Here is a 12,202-nt window from a genome sequence, read left to right as displayed (position 1 = left end):
TGGACGCTATTTAACTATGCCTTTTAGATAGCTTTGGATGCATCTGTCAAGTATGCCTCACAGTATTAGCACAGACTATCTTTTCCTGAATTTTCCAATATGTGGCAATTGTTTTCTTTGCAGAACAAAACAAACTTGGGGACAAATCTTTAACTGGTATACCTTGGCCAAGGTCCATCAATATCAGTGTCGCTATGCTGATCTACACCAACTCAGTAGCTAAACCGTTCAATCCACAATTTGCTGCTCTTCCCTAAGACAAATCATTAGAAGCTGACATGATTAAAAAAATACTTTGAATATCCCCAAATATGAGAAAAGCTCATTCCCGCTGGACTGGAGATGAGCCCTGAAATCCTTACTTAGTTCTTGGTTTCAGTTAGAGTTTTGTAGGGTTCATTTTTAGACGTTTATTTTGACCACAGTCACCATTCTCCAGCAAGGCTCCCAGTGCTGGAGGCCAAGAGGGGACTGTCATACTACAGTGACATTGCAGCTGAGGGAATCCTCAGGAGCTGGTTAAGGAAACTTCTCAGGCCCATTGCTCAGCCCAAGCAGCTTTCTTTTGTCTCAGTTATATTACCTAACAATACAGTTCATTCATTGCAAATATGATCTTGTTTATTTTCCTTTGAAATCATAAGTCAAATTCTGCTCCCTTTTATATTAATAAGAATTTTTACCTGGACTTTGGTGGGAGCACGCACAGGTTGCGAGGCCCTTTGGACAGTATACATGGGCCCAGTGCAATTAGATTAATGGCAGGACTTCAACTGACATCAACAGAAGCAAGATCAGGCCCAGTGCGACCAGGAGACAATTTTACTTGAGCATATTTCTTTAACCATCTCAAGATTCCCTAGTCAACACCTCAGGGATTTATCTATCTGCCAGAAACCTCAAGAGATCATAGGCCAAAGCCTCTGCTGGTGTACCTTAGTGCAGTTCTCTTGACTTCAATGGAGCTGGGCTAGTTTACACCAGCAGAGAATTTGGCCTCATAGTTATAACAAAAAACTAGCTTTCATCTCTACAAGGCAGCTTCAGAGAGGACTTTAGTCCCATCCCAGGCCCCAGTCCTGTAAATATTTAAGCAGGTAAGTAGTGCCAGTGAAAGGCTAAATACTTGGAATATCAGGACCATATTTAGGAAAATGCAAATGGATTCTTGAGTCACTTAGGGAAAACAGAAGAGATAAAAGTCTAAGAGGATAAAAATGTTTTATAAAACAAAGAACATTATTCTTATCTTTATTTGTATTATCACAGCACAATCATGGACCAGGACCTCATTGTTCTAGGTGCTGTACAAACACCGGAATAAAAAAAAGATTGTTGCTTTCCCAAATATCTTACACTCTGAGTAAGATTCATATTATTATTTTTTCTTCCTTCCCATAAACTGCATGTATCTGTAATTTCTTCTGTCCTCTTGCAATAATGCACATGGGGATTTTAGATATGTTATAAAAAAAGGTCTCCATTTCAAGAGTTATTTATAAAAGTTGACATCTACACACAAACACATGCAGTGATTTTGGAATAACTAACATGTCGTAGGAGTGGGTGAAACCAAACCTGAATTAATGTACAACTATATGTAGCAAAATAATGTTTTCTGTCCAGAGATGCTTTTTGTCTATTGATGGGCCTGAGTCAGTATGAACAGATTCAAATGGGAACTTAAATCTATACTTCCCCAAAGTTTGTGCATGTTTTGACTGACTCATTATCTCAGTTCAGAATCCTGAAATTTGAACTTGGAGCTGCATCCCAAATAAACTACTTCAAGGTACTGTGGTTTGAGCCCATCTTTTGCTTTGACCAATGTGCAGAATGTGCAGAAGCACGTTCTGGGTGTGTCAGTTCCATTTGCTATAAAGACCTTCTTTAGTTGGTATGATTTTATTTTTCTCAGAGAAATTAATAGGAAAGAAAAATTCCAGGCAACAGAATCTTCCAGTTGTTTTTTTCCACCACCAAAATAAAAGTTACAAAAGGGTAAATAAACAAATCATAGAATTACAGAATCATCATCATCATCATGTTCCAATTACGCCTCTGGTGTTTAGGGCAGTGACGCAGCTCCTCCACTCCTGTCTGTTTCTGGCAACTCTTTCAATAGTTTCCCAGCTGTGCCCCAGGTTTTTCAGCTTGGCTTCCACAGCTCTTCACCACATTGTTTTTGGGCAGCCTCATTTTCGCTTGCCTTCAGGTGTCCATCTTATTGCTACTCTGGTGATGGAATCAGCTTCCATCCACAGCACATGACCGATCCATCTCCAACCTCCTGACAATGTTGGTGCTCAGAGCCTCTTGGCTGCACTGTGTCAATAGATCTTGATTTGAGATTGTTCTGGGCCAAAAGATACGAAGGATTTTTCTGAGGTAGGTTGTATGGAATGAAGACAGTTTAGACATGTCATACTTTCTCATTCCCCAGCATTCTGCACTATAAAGTAGTGTTGAAAGTAAGCAGCTCTGATAAAGAATTACAGAAGGCATTTATTTATTTATTAGGAGGGGCAAGGTTGGAAGAGCATTCTCAGCTAATCAGCAACCTAGAAAGCAATAAGAATGCAAAAATCCCTGTATGTTTATAAAACCTGGTTCTAACTGGTTGCAATGAACCATGGGGAAAAAATAACTCACCACAACATGGCCACCATCTTTGATTTAATTAGCAAAGAAAGGGAATCCAGGCCACCATGTTAGAAATAGAGCTGTTAGCAAGGAAGGGAACAAAGGGCCAACAATCTAAGGAATCTCCACCACTGCCATGGACATTGGAGGCAGAGGATACAGACAGCCCATATGCCCCTCACTAATGAAAGGTCAGCTGTTTTCCTCACATCCCCAACCATGTCTACCATCATGACATTATCGTGGAGATTATTCTTGTCCTTGGGCAGGTGTGCAGTGAGAGAGGATACACATTCTTCACCATCAGCCTATCTCAGCTTTCTCCAATGGAAGCTTTGTACCTCTGTTCAATTGCACTTCTTTTTAGTCATCTTTTTCTTACAACTTAAAATCAAGTGCAATAAAACACAAATTAAAGACAACTAAATGTTATACTACATTCTTTGCCTGGCAGATCATCTAAAAGAAATATTTGAAAGTTTACCAAATAGATCAAGCAATGATATTTTCCAGACTCTGGTTTTATCATGAAGCAGCAAAGAATCCTGTGGCACCTTATAGACTAACAGACGTTTTGCACCATGAGCTTTCGTGCGTGAATACCCACTTCTTCGGATGCAAGTCCGACTTGCATCCGAAGAAGTGGGTATTCACCCACGAAAGCTCATGCTGCAAAACGTCTGTTAGTCTATAAGGTGCCACAGAATTCTTTGCTGCTTCTACAGAACCAGACTAACACGGCTACCCCTCTGATACTTGGCTTTATCATGTTGCTTAAGCAATGATATATGGACTTTGACCACTATTGGTGAGATAATAACCAGTGAGAGGACGTAAAGATTGTTGGTTTTGTTGTTGTTGTGGTTGCATTTTTTTCTCATTCTGTCCATGTCTGTCAAAATGGTTTTCAGTTGTTGAAAAATTGATCAGTTTCACTTCCTTCTGTTTCCCAAAAATAGATGGGTCCAATTCTTCTTTCAGACATAAAGGAATTGAAGCTTGTATGTGAGGGCAAAATTAGGCCCATTTGACTTTACCAACTGGTTTATACATTCTTTGATGTTTTAGAATAAACATATATTAACATTTATTTTTTTCTCACAACAAACATTCAAAAAAAAATTGTAAGTTATAGACATGCCCAAAAAAGAGGCTAGGACATTGTGTGTGACCTTCACAGATACATACCTTATGGGTCCCCTTTGAAATATTGCCGGTCTTACATTATAAAGTGAAATAACATATGATGGTGCTTAATATTTTTAACAGATGTTACTGATATTTGACAGTCATATACAATACACATACATGTCATTATCTTTTCATAAATTTGAATATTCAGACTGCAGCTATTTTAGTAAATTATTTATAATGAAGAACAAGATGATGCTAGTAAATAATATTCTCTTGCTCCAAAGAGAATAAGTCCGCTGGATATGTGTCAAAACATACTTCTCTCTTGGGGTCTCCTTTTATTAACTTAAATAACAACTAAACTAGAATGACCAGATGTCCTGATTTTACAGGGACAGTCCCGATATTCGGGGCCAACCCTGATTTTTCTCACTTGCTATCTGGTCACCCTAAACTAAACATCAACCCTAGTCTACACTTTTTTCAGAGTATGGCTGTTCCTCAATTTTCCCTGAGGGCCCTTTCTGACCTTTCTCCTAGTTCCCTGGCCCTAACAGACATTCAACCCTTTTATATACCTGGCTTGCAGCAAACAGGACTCTGACATCAGGCAAAATCAGGAGTTAATTTTGACCACACACTCTGATGTCAGAGTCCTATTTGCTATGAGCTTCAAGCAAACTCCTTCAGGACAAGCTCCTTTTAGTGAATACCATTTCTAAATAGGACTCTGGAACCTGCCTCCTGTTACAATACATCACAAAGGAGCCTTTGCTCTTAAGACAATGGGTGTCATAAATTCTGTACCAAGAGCAAAATGTGCTATTCATTTTCTGCCTGAATCCTAAAACGATTACATTATGTGATATTTCAACACTGTAAAATCCAAGCTCAAACTCCATCCCTGATTTGGCTTCAGACCAGCCTAAATCTATTCCAGAATGAAACACTGCCTCGTCATCCATTTCTAATAAGTATAGAAAGTGACTGTTGAGAATACCACAATACTAGAGCAAGGAGAAGCCATCCATCATAAAACCAACCAGGATCCCTCAGAGCTCTTGTATGTCCTAGGAGTAATTTGCTTTTCTCTCACGTCTCCATTTGTTGGCAAGAGCACCTCTCATGATCTATGCATAAGACCCCAATGAGCTGTCATGAGGTGGAATGAATATGATGTCATTGTATTTCCAAGAATCCACTTAGAGGAGCTTGTCTTGAAGGAGCTATTATTTGGAATCTTAGGGAGCCAAAAATAATTAAACCACAACACTGCTTTACTGTTCAAATGTTTATTGATCCAAGCTCGTTTCTATAGGATGTCAATTTTTTACCTTGCCTTGTGATGCCTCTCCCCAGAAGTGTTAATTTCCCCTGACTAAGTAAATCTTGTGCAATATAAAACCTCTTGGAAGAGATACTCAGCTGCAAATTTAGGATGGAAAAAGGCCATAGGCTAAACCATCACTGGATTATCATCTCTAATGACTGATTAATAATAGACATAAGAAATTATTCTCTTCCGGTTTGAACAGTTATGATTGCTGGAATAAGTGAGGCTTTACATTAGAGACCAGAATGGCATCTTTGTTTTTTATCATCCAGGAGAAGCCTCGGTGTCTTTAAAAAAAAAAGAACAGAACAGCTAAGGCTTGTAATACTCTTTTATATATTATATGTGCCTGCATTTACTGACACTTAGATGTCTGAACCTGACTTGTAGATGCAGGTAAGTACTAAGCTGTCCAAATAACCTAAACTGCTGAGGCAAAATTGGGCTTCACATATATAAAACAGGAAGCTGGGTTGAAAGCTTGGATCATAATACTGTACATATTTGAAAAGCAGATATGGTTTATTTGGAGATGTGTCAGATTTATCTTTGCTCTGTTATTTTAGATAGGTTTAAAAACTACAGTGTGGAAAATGAACCGTCAAAACATTATTTAAAGAATTTAAAATAATAATAAATAGTACTTTGCACTTACATTTTTACATTTTATTACATCTCTTTAGTACTACATAGAGGAGGTTCTTATTGGGGCCCCATTAAATCATGGCGCAATCAGGAATCATTTCATTGGCCCATGGAGCTGAGTGCTGAATTCGATGGAAGTTTTGCCTGAGAGAGTACTGAGGTACTAATCCTGCATCAGAATCTGCCAGTGGAGACCTCAGTGCCCATTCAGATCAGGCACAGACATCATAGCTAGCAGATCCCAGGACAGGATCAGGGCTTCAGTAAACTCTTCACATTTGAAATTAATCCTCACAAGTTCCACCCTCACAATCCTTATTAGGTACTGTAGGTGAGGACTATGCCACAGGGAGGTTATGTTCTTTGCATAAGGCCACACAGCATGTCACTGATAGAGTGGGGCTAGAACTCTGGAGATCCTGGCTACCAACCCTATGTCAGACCACTAGAATGCACAGCTTCTGAAGTGGTTAGGAAATAAGCCAACAAAAAGCCAAGATGTTTTAGGATAAATTGGCACCATGATTCCCATGAAGTTTTTACAATTATTTTATTATGTTTTGAGTGGTGTACAAGAATATCCTCCTATCCTGGAAGGATATAAAGTAGCCACATACATTCACATGTATTTTTACAGCTCTGACTAACAGTCTGAAAAATTGGCAGTTAAAAGAAACTTTTAAAACTTTCACAAAGTAAATTAAATTTTTTAAAACATAATTTTTAAAATTCCATATTCCACACCAAACAACATGTTAATATGTTAATATGTTTCATATTACACACACTCTCTCTCTCTCTGCATGTTGAGACCATATATAGGCTCAACAATAAATTTGGCTAAGTGAACGGTAGCAGATACCATTGATTCTGCCATCCAAGCTATTTTAAAAAGTCCCACAAAAGAAGGGAAATGACTCTAAAATTTTTCACACGGTCATCAACTCTTAGGACAAAAACAGTTCATTGGTATCTAGTCCACGTGTTATTCTATGGCCTTCAGGGAGGCAATATGTCTGTGAAGCATGAAAAAAGCAGGATAAAAAAAATTTGCTTGAACAAAAAAATCCCAGGAAAATCTAGTTCATGCTGACAATATTAAGTCCTGGGTAGAGTTTTGTGGCCTGGGACTTTTGGAGAATTGTGCAAAAGCTTGAAAGGGGACCTCTGGCTCCCGAGTGGCAGAGTTACTACAATGTTATAGGAATGTTGGTGTTTTCTGAACAAAAGATTTCAGTGGCTGATCATTGTTCCCTTTCCCTCCCCATTGTTCTTTATTCTGCAGAAATGTCATTTACTTAATCAGAATTAATAGGCTACATCAAGCATTTGACCCAAAAATGCTACATAGCTATATTTGGATGTGCTCTAAAGCACAAACTCAGCATGCCCATGCTTAGAAAATATTGACTTTGGAACGTTGGACTGTTGGGATCCCAAGCGTTGCTGGGGCATTTGGGGCGGGACGGACTGGGATGAGTAGAAGTGTGCTGACAAAAGCCAGGGACTAAACACTGTGCTCCAAAGCACAACACCTGCACAAAGAATAGGGGGAGCATAAGGTCAGAAAAGTGTCCCTGCATAAAATAGCTGGCAACAACTCAGTGAGGGAAAGATATAAATGATGGGTAACTAAGGCAGCAGACAGGTATACCCAAAAAGGAGAGTCAAAGAGAGTTGAACAACGCCTAGGAGGATGGACACAACTTTATTTTATTCTACAGGGTCAAGATTTTCCAAAATAATTTTGACTGCGTCGATTTTTTTGGGTGTCCAAACTGATCCATCTTAAAGGGGTCTGAGATTCAGAAGTGCTAAACACTTTAAGAGCCTCTTTTAAAATCTGGCCTCTTTAAGATGTCTCAAATTGAGCCCCAAAACAGAGGCATCCAAAATTACCAGCCAATTTTGAAGCTCTTGGCCTAAATGTCACAGGACCAACCACACCAAAGAGATCCAGATCCCAAACTGGATTGCCCCATCTTCAGGCAGGCTCCCTGTCCTGGGAAGGATCTTTTACTCTAAGGCTGAGCTAAAGGAACACCTGATATGTCAGTTGATTGTAGTTACTATTAATAATTTCACATTACTGGCTATCAACCTTTGATAACTCTTATGTGGAAAGAGAAAAAACAAACTTGTAAGCCATAAAGAAAGGGTAAAAGCCAGTGCTTTGCCTCCTCAAGCAAATGGGAAACTTAATTTTGTCAAATTTAGAACCAACTCTAAAATCAGGCGCTAGAACAGAACTTAAACCAATGGAGGCTCAGGTTCCTTTGCCTGCAGTAATATATGAGTTCTAGGCTGCAGCAGGTTTTTTTAGTTTTGTTTTGTTATAATTGTATTCCTCTGGTAATCCCAGAAGCAAGGCAAGAATTAATTTCAGACAAGGATCATTATTGTTTGCATAGCTCTGTCTTCTATTTAGTTAGAAAAACATGTTTGTTGTTTTTTACATTTAATTTTCCTTGAGAAATGATGGTTTAAATTAAAGGGAAATGTTTTTGCAAAACTCAAAAGGTTTGTGAAGCCATAAACTTTTAATTTTTTTTTAATTTTATTTTTATGTCTTTATTTTTTAAAATATTTCTTAAATACTATGAGGTTTTTTGAAAATAAAAAAAGTTCAAGGACCTAAATCAAACATGGTAGGTGGCTATGTTCAGAAAAGTCCAGTTATAATTCTGGGCTAGATCTACAAACAGACTTTGGTGTCTGACTGCCATGTTAGGTGCCTAAATCCTACATTACAATCCTACATTTAGGCACCACTGAGATTCTCAAAACGCCCACTCAGCTGCTGCCTAATTCTGTAGCCACCTAAATTCCTTAGACACCTAAGGGTATGTCTACACTGCAATTAGACACAAGCAGCTGGACTGTGCCAGCTGACTCAGGCCCATGGGGCCTGGGCTGAGGGGCTGTTTGTGGTGTAGATGTTCAAGCATGGGCTACCGTTTGAGCTCTGGGATCCTTCCACCTTGCAGGATCCTAGCACCCAGGCCCTTGCATTGCAATTAAACAGTCCCACCAGTCCAAGCCCCACCAGCCTGAGTCAGCTGGCACGGGCCAGCCAGGGGTTTTTAATGGCAGTTCATGCATACCCTACAGTTCTGCTGTGAGCATGGACCAGACTACCTAAACTCTGATACTGCCAAGCAGCTCTGCACCCTAGCTTACAACTAAGCCATGCCAGGATTCTTGCCTCGCTTGTGGGTCCTGATCCACTAGGCATTCGCACAAAAGACACCTGGGAGGCAACCAGATCAGGAATCTTGGGGGCTGGGCTGGTGTGTGCAGTAGTGCTGGAACAATTTTTGTAGTTGGGGTACTGAAGGTGAAAACAATATATTTGGGTTGTTATTCAAGCCACAGGTTGTGGCAGCATCTCCAACCCTGCTAGTTCCAGCACCTACGGGTAGGTGTTCCCCTGAATACCCAATAACCCAGTTGTTAGGGCACTCACTTGGAACACGGGAGACTGGTTTTCAAATCCAAACTCTTCCTGACTATTCAGGAATAAAAGTAGCTATACATGGGGATAAAAAGGAATAGTTAATCCTCTCTAACGTCACACCTTCCCTTATTCCAAATTATCATTCATGTGTCGACAAACCATAAGGAACCTACTCGTTTTTTCTTTTTAACATTTAAACAAAACCATTTTCTTATGATCAAAGAAAAATACAACAATTGTCAAAAAACAATTGTTGTGTGAAGCTGCACTTTACTGGAAATGGTTTGTTCCTGAAAAAAATACAGAGAATACTGATAGACTATGCAGAGCTCAATTTATATAATTAGAAGGGGGGAGGGGAGTGGACGATGATGTAGATGTGAGTGCCCTCAGGGAATTTCTTGGAAATAACTTCCATTAGGTGCAATCAGTTCCATTCCAATGTTTGGTTTTCAAAAGAAATTTTATGAGCCCCAAGGATAAATCATCTCTGGCCAGGATGAATCAGCAGAATCCAAAGAGCAAGGTGGCTCTGTCAGAGACAAGAAAAGCACCACAGCCTCCCATTCAGTTTTGTGCGGTTCTGGCAGTCTCTGATAGCCCTCTTGAGAACCTGCTGACAGCTATAATACCATTGGTTTAGAAGACGAACTGCACATCACAAGTAAGGAGCAACAGATACCTGAAACATGCAGTTAGTGAATAATCCATAATCTGAAAATTATTTGCTAAAACTACTTACAGTTAACACACATATTCTAGGGCAATCACTAGCACTTCACAACTAATTAACTAACCACAAAAGAGACTACATTTGTAACAGATAATGGCCTGGATCTGCATCGATTGATCTCTGCTCTTGTGTGGATCCCAATGGACTTCATAATCTGTGGTGTGAACTTAAGGCCCCTTTACCCATTTCAGTCATAATGCAGGTATAATATACATAATATTTTAAACATATGGAACGAAAGCAAATCTTGGAGGAACACAGGACAGTGAATCTGATGTAGTCTGATTAGATGAAACATTTGAGAACAACAGTATGCCAGCAATTGTGTAGTCACATATTCTCAAAGGTATTCATTTCAGTGAAAGTTAGACCTTAAATAGGTGTCAAGATCTGTGCCTTAGTGCTCAAAGACAAAGCTTCAAGGGGTGAAATCCTGGCTCCACTGAAGTCAATGGGATTTTTGCCATTGACTCCAGTGGGGCCTGGATTTCCGCCTAGGTGTATTTGCTTTTTTTAGGAGTATGTTTCATATGGAATAAATTGCATTGATGAATGGTGGTGCTTCTGGAGTGGACGCACTGTTTGTTTGTGTCTCCATCTGAGAAGTTTCTCATGTATCATAGCCCTGAGAAGGTGCCAAATAGAAAGTGCCTGATACGAACTCAATGGAAAGACTCACATTGACTTCAAGAGGCTTTGGAATAGGTCCAGAGCTGGGTGATTAATGAAATAAATGATTGTTCAACCCTTTTATTAAAAAATATGTGTGAAATTCATCAAATAATTTTTGATGAGTAACGTTGTTAGAACTGGGCAAACACTATTCACAAGTACCTGTTTGACTTTAAAAGGAAAATTCAAACATTTTTGTGATGAAAATGGAAAAAAATATTCATCACATATTTTACTTGAAAATGTTCACAGAATTCATTGAATAATTTATTCAGCTGATCAATTCACAAATTATTTACTCAGTTTTAATACTGGTGAATTATTCAGCCCACCTAACTTAAGGGGGGGAATAATTGTGGAGGTGAGGAATAAGCAAATAATTTACTCACATAACATATCTCAAATAGATCACACCATTGGTTGAATCAATATTTTTATAAATATCATTTGCCCAGCTCTAGTGCAGAGCCAGTACTTGGGCCCAGTTCTGCTAGGTACTTCAGCACATGCCGTAAAGGGCATGAGTAGTCCTATTGACATCAGTGGATCTATTTATGTGTACTTAAAGTTAGACACATGCTTAAGTAAAAAGAACAGGAGTACTTGTGGCACCTTAGAGACTAACAAACTTATTTGAGCATAAGCTTTCGTGGGCTGCAGCCCACTTCATATTGTAAGGATATATATATACACATACAGAGAACATGAAAAGGTGGGAGTTGCTTAAGTAAGTTCCTTACTGAATCTGGGCTTTAGGGACTGAGCATAAACAAAAAGAAGTGCTGTGACTCATGGTTGGAATGATAAACATTTGATACTAAGCTCCTACATAGCACTCCAGATCAGCAGCTTTTAAAGCACTTTGCAAAGGAAGGCAGGATCATTATTCCCTATTCTAGAGATGGGGAAACAGCGGCACAGTGACTTGCCCAAGGTCACCGTGTACGTCCTTCATTCTCATCTATCTTCTCAAGGGGATATGTCAGTGACTCCTTGAACTTCCCCTCCACTGGAGCCCTAGGATGACCTAAATTAAATATGATGTACTGCGTAGAAAACATTCCCTCCACTTGGTCCCCCCCCATTCCTCACTTTTAATTTATTGGCCACCCACCCCTCTTTTTTCTTTTTGTTGTTGTCCAAATTTTCCCATTTCCATCATGTTTTCAGATTAAAAAACACTTATTTGGCAGAGAGTATAAACACTGTACCTCAACAGATGTTTTGAGTGTCAGTGCAAGAAACGGCCACACGCTGATGCGGTTCTGCTTGGCACCGTTTCTCGTCTGGCGAGACTGACGCTGCATGAATATATTCATTTGACTGCTGTTTTTTTTTTTTTGGTCATGGTTTTTCTTTTCTTCAATCCCCACTCATGACACTGGTAATTTTGTACGACTCACCTTTTTTTTTGCTTACAACTCTGTTTTTATGATTCCTCTTGGGCTCATTCTGAGGACTCAGTTGACCTGACTTTACCTTACAGCTCCTCTCCCTACACACTAGATTCCAACATACTGTTTACCAGGAATGCATTCCCAGGATCATTCTAGCGTTTACCAGCTCTTTCCATGTGTCTCAGTAC

General features: G+C 39.3%; 1 long non-coding RNA gene across 1 annotated transcript in view; it reads right to left on the bottom strand.

The window, feature by feature from the left end:
- Positions 1 to 1,950: 1,950 nt before the first annotated feature.
- LOC123369294 overlaps positions 1,951 to 12,202 on the bottom strand; it is a 264,984-nt gene continuing 254,732 nt past the window's right edge. The window contains exon 6 of the long non-coding RNA XR_006578988.1: positions 1,951 to 2,356. This is a non-coding gene — a long non-coding RNA (uncharacterized LOC123369294). The remainder of the gene's footprint in view (positions 2,357 to 12,202) is intronic.

This window comes from Mauremys mutica, chromosome 4, assembly GCF_020497125.1.
Source record: "Mauremys mutica isolate MM-2020 ecotype Southern chromosome 4, ASM2049712v1, whole genome shotgun sequence".
In the NCBI taxonomy this organism is placed as follows: Eukaryota; Metazoa; Chordata; order Testudines; family Geoemydidae; genus Mauremys; species Mauremys mutica.
This window is presented reverse-complemented; position numbering and strand designations above follow the sequence as displayed.